We start from the raw sequence: 6000 nt of genomic DNA, 5'->3' as shown, positions 1-6000 counted from the left end.
AATTGTATCACAACTTCAACAACAATACTATTGTGATATGTATCACTCCCCCTTAGTCAATACTTCATCTCACATGGAAACCACTCCCCCTTGCATAATGATCCGAAAACCATATGTATTTGTAGTGTGAACTACATATTAATTCTCCCCCTTTTTGTCAATAAAATTGGCAAAGGTACAAGAACGGGATCCTAATGAAATTTCCGAAAGAGACATTTCATGACCAAAAGAAAGAAACACATATCATCTTATTTAGATGCAATCATATAGTCGAAGCTAAATGCATTCATCAAGGAGTTTATAAAGATACAAGATAACCCCTATAATATTCCACATCCGCACTCCCCATAAAGATTTGGAAATTAAACACAAGTTCAATTAAGAACTCTCCCCCATAAAATTTCATTCCCGAAAGAACAACAAGAGCGACCTTATTTTCGAAAGAAAGGAAGGATTTCTTTGGACATAACAAATCACATACAAGTATGAATTTGAATCCAAAATACTCAATTAAATTAACCACAAGAGAACCCATGATTAATTCAATCGAAAATGCTCAACATAAGACACTTTAAGGAGCCTCACAGTAATACATAAAATATGGATTAGGGAAGATCAATACTGCGGAATACACAAGGATTCATTCTATTTTCCATCAATAAATGACACGATAGGCTTCAAACTTTTGTAATGTCAAAAGTTCATTCATTCTTTTGTCAATACATGCATATCGACATACGAAAGACTTAACTTTTGACAAGGTATGGGAAAATCATAGTTCACGGACGCAAACACATATATCCCATAACAAATTTGAATATATGAAACCATAAAGATTAATACTGCAAAAATCATCTTCCAAACAATTTTAGAATTTAAATAAAAAAAATCTAAAACATTGCAAGATGAAAACATTTGGCAATAGCTGTGTGTAATCACAATAATTTCTATTCCAAACTGTAGTAATCCTTCTCAAAAACAAGAATAAATTCTCAGAAGAAGTTTCCTAGGCATCAAGATAAACTCGTAATGCACATATAAGATGATTTGTCCTTAGAGGGTAGAATCAATCTTTTTCGCCCGGATTTACACCAAGAATAGCTACCAAAGGCGTTTAAAAAGATTTTCTTAACAAAGAAGAAGAAGAATATACAAAGTCATTAACAACCATGCCCCATAGTTCACATAAGATGATTGTAAACATTCAAGAATCCCATAGCAATGCGTACTACAGCCCATTCTTGAACTGACTTCTTTGTGATTCACCAACAACATTCTTATAAAAGCTACAAATTAGCTTAGAATAGTAGTACTCCAATAATCCAAGTGCCCAAGTCCAACAGAAGTGGAACAAGTGCGACGAAACGGAGCAAAACACTCAAAAAAAAGAGACAGGACAAGGACCATTCTTAACTCATCCAAATTCAGGAATTCTCATCTCTATTTTGAAGAGAATTCAAAGAGGAAGAGAATGCAAAAATAATTAGGTCATTCCGAGTTCGTACGAAGAAGTTACGGCCAAAACAAATCTGCTGAATATCGACGTCAAGTATGCATACGGGTTTGCAAACGAATTTTAGTATCCTGGAGCAGTATGCAAATGGGTATGCGAACCTAAACATTTAATAACCTTAAACACCGATCAAGTTAGGTAGAAAAGAACGATAAGAAAGGTATGTGAATCATTATAAGTTCTCTAAGCAAATAAAAGCACAAATCTTGCTCAAGTTTATAGACATACCTTTTTAGATGAATCCAATTGAATTCTACATCCTTACCAAACATAATCTGTGCGCCCCAATTTTCGTGCTTCCCTTACCGTATACATAGCAGGGCATTCCTTAGTGAGGATGCACTTATAACACAATCAAGTTGTATTGGGGTGAACAATGTCTTGCTCACCACAAGTGACCTTTGGATTATCCTGAAAGAGATCGCTTTTAGAACCTTTCACATCCAATTCCATTTTTCCAAAAAACTTGTTAAGTTCCAACATCAAAGATACTGCCTTCTCCATAGTCATGGAATTTTCTGTAAGATCATTCCTTTTCACACTAAAAGCATCATTGGCTTTCTTTGGTACCCACTTCTGAGTGCGTTTAGGAACAACCGGAACCTTCTTCCCATTACTCTCTTCAAGATTCCTCGGAAGAGAATTGGATTGACTATTATTTTGCAAGTTAGTCTTTTTCCAATTGGGAGCATCGGATCTTGTCTTCGTCTTTACAAAGTTATCCTTTTGATAATCATTACGATTGTGAAAAGACTTTGTATGACGTTTATAGGCAAACCAAGGTTTATCACAACACTGATTCCTTTGCCTAAAGGTTGGACAGTTACAACCTGTAACGTTAAGGGGATTAGTCTTAACATGTGATCTTGGTTTCACAACTTCTTGTGATGCCAAAACAAGAACATCATGAAGTTTCTTATTCCTTATACGGAAACGACATCTCCTTTCCAGGTGACTTTTATTTCCGCAATAGTGGCAAACATAAGGAATGTTCTTACCTCGATCTCTGTGTGCTAACTTTGGAGGTTGATATACTTTGATCTTTTGAACCTTAACTGTCGGTGGAGGTATTTCAATTTTGTCATCAGTGGAAACCTTTTGTTGAGAAGAATCACTAGCCTTGACAAATTTTACCTCTTTACTAATACTTGGAGCATCTATTCTATTATAGCCCAATCCTCGTGTATCACGATGATTTTTACTTGCTCCTAGCATAGTGGTTAATTTATTTGAACTGGTATTGAACTTTTTCAAGTCATCTTCCAACATCTTGATTTTATCAAGAGCAGCAGCTAAATCAGCCTCAAGACGTTTTTCTCGGGCGAGAAAAACGCTTTCTCTGTCAACAAAACTTGCTTGTTGGGAGTTAATCCTTCCTTCAATTTCTGCAAGTTTCTCTTCTAACAAGAAGTATTTTTGATAAACATGACCACATTCAAGTGACTTTCTACTCAGGTTTTCCTCGGTATCTTTGAGGATTGATTCGCAAGAGCGATTCCGACCATAAAGACCTCCGTGAATCCTTTTCAATTTCTTGTTTTCTCGACAGAGAGGATTCAGAAGAGGTGTGACATGAGAAGTTGTAATCTTCTTTATTTTCCACGAATCCAAAAACTTAACATACTCTGAGACTTCCTCATCAACATCTCTATCAATATCTGAATCACCTTCATCAGAAAGTCCATCCAACTGTTCTTCTAGGAGTGTTTCCCAATCAACAATTTTTACATCAAGAGAATGTATAGATATTAACTTAGATGTGACAGTTCTCTTAGGTGAATCCAAGCTTTCAGAATCATCTGGTAATTTCTGGACTGGGGCGTTATTAAAGATAGACTCGTCCATACTCAGATCGCTACAAACACAGACTTATAAGGTCTTTAACGTGTTTGCCTGCTCTGATACCAATTTAAAGTGGGGGTACAACAACCACACCCAATATTTCTCTTAGCAATCTGTATGGACAAACTCCAATATACTTTATAGAGAATCAACTAGACAGTCATACTCAATCTAGATAAAAAGTATATCAAAGAATTCATATCTCAATCTCTCGATTTGATATACACTCAAGCAAATAGAAATCTGCGAGTCTTTATCAAATACTAGAGAGATAACTTGGATGGTACCAAAGACCAATATCCAAGTGTCAATCAATTTAAATCAACAACCAAAAGGTCAGATATTCTAATTGATTGAACAATGCACAACCTGTGATATTTCAATTATATACCAAAATATAATGAGGAAAAGAAATAACACAGATACCAGAATTTTGTTAACGAGGAAACCGCAAATGCAGAAAAACCCCGGGACCTAGTCCAGTTTGAACACACACTGTATTAAGCCGCTATAGACACTAGCCTACTCCAAATTAACTTCGGTCTGGACTGTAGTTGAACCCCAATCAATCTCACACTGATCCAAGGTACAGTTATGCTCCTACGTCTCTGATCCCAGCAGGATGCTACGTACTTGATTCCCTTACTGATCTCACCCACAACTAAAAGTTGCTACGACCCAAAGTCGAAGATTTTAATAGACAAATCTGTATCACACAGAAAAGTCTACGGTAATAAATAAATCTGTCTCCCACGAATATACCTACGAGTTTTGTTCCGTCTTTTGATAAATCAAGGTGAACAGGAACCAATTGATAAACCAGACTTATATTCCCGAAGAACAACCTAGTATTATCAATCACCTCAAAATAATCTTAATCGACGCAGCGAAAAAAGATATTGCGGAATCACAAACGATGAGACAAAGTGTTTGTGATTTCTTTTATATCTTGCCTATCAGAGATATCAATCTCAAGACAATTCTTACAATTTTACTCGTACGATAGAAACACCAGGATCAGATCACAAAACTACAAGAAAGTAGTATCGGTCTGGCTTCACAATCCCAATGAAGTATTTAAGTCGTTAACCTGGTTTAGAAGAAGAAACCAAAGGTTAAAAGAGAATCGACTCTAGCTTAGCATAAAGTATCACACAGAAGGTGTGAGGATTAGGTTTACTAGTTGCTAGAGTTCTCCCTTATATAGTCTTTCAAATCAGAGTTTGCAATCAACGTTAGCTTGGTAACAAAACATTCAATATTCATCGTTAGATGAAAACCTGATTAGATTCAAGCTAATATCTTTCAACCGTTAGATCGAAAACTAGCTTGTTACACACAAATGAAATGCACGTTTCTAGGCTTGTGTAACCGTACCCAAACTTGTACATTTGTTGGTTCAATAATAGTCAACCAAATGGTTAGCCATATGATCACTTTCATATCAACCATATTCTTCTTCACCATAACTAGTTCAAGTGACTCAAATGAACTAGTTAGAGAGTTGTTCAATTACAAGGAAATCTTATGTAACTACACAAGACACAATCGAAGCAAAAACGATTTGATTCACTCGAATCGGTTCATGAACTATATAGCCACGGTTTGCAATTTGCATTCCTTAGTTTATATAAGAATAAGTTCACAAACATCGTTTTTAGATATAACTTACTCTAGTTCGCGGACTGGGTTCGCGGGCTTAGTTCCTGGACGGAGTTCACAAACTCCATCAGAATTTCTCGGGTCGAGAACTTCCGCCAGTTCGCGGACTGAGTTCGCGGACTTGGCTCACTCCACTATTCCGCTTCTCTTGATCAACAAAGTTCGCAAACTTTGGTTCAAGGAATAAGGACTTATACATATATGTGTTTCCACAACAATGCTTATATCCTCCAATGGTTATATTATCTAAACTCTCATTTCAATCATTGAAACATTCTTAAAGGACGTTGATATTCTATAGTTGTTATTCACAAACTATTTTTCGTCAAAGTAAGCAATTTTCAAAGTGATTGAAACTTGTCATGACTTTCGTGACTAGGTAAAGATGAACCTGGCTAAAGCGAAAGCTTACCAACACATATTTCGAGAAATAGATAGGCGAGATAAACTCGACTCGAAATAACAAATGTGTATAATCTAAGTTTATATAGCAAAACGATTTTTGTCTCAAGATAGGAGATAAATAGACTTTTGAGTGATAGATAAGTTCAAGTCTCCACATACCTTTTAGTCGATGAAGATCCACTGGTTCCTTGAGTAGTCCTTCGTCTTGTATGATGATTTCCATGGAGTTCTTGAGCTCAACTACATTTTCTATCCTAGTCCGAGACCTTAGCTATAGTAGACTAGAAATCAAGACTTATAGTTTTGACCACTAACATTGACAAACATGCTTGAGATAGCAACGCATGCGAGTTCGACCGAGCAATGCTCAAACACCGACGACTTCGATACCTTGTGAGATCTTGTAAAAAAAGGTCTGTCAATGGATCCCTCCTCAACAAGATAAGAGATGAATTTTTATAAAACCTATTTTTTTCAATCTAAGTTATTTGGTTTTTCCGCCTATATAACTTAGACAAAGAGAGTATAAAAATGGTAGTACTATTCAAAATCCTATTACAAAAATAATATGAACTATA

The sequence above is a fragment of the Papaver somniferum genome, chromosome 3, assembly GCF_003573695.1.
Source record: "Papaver somniferum cultivar HN1 chromosome 3, ASM357369v1, whole genome shotgun sequence".
Classification (NCBI taxonomy): Eukaryota; Viridiplantae; Streptophyta; class Magnoliopsida; order Ranunculales; family Papaveraceae; genus Papaver; species Papaver somniferum.
Note: the sequence above shows the minus strand (reverse complement) of the source record.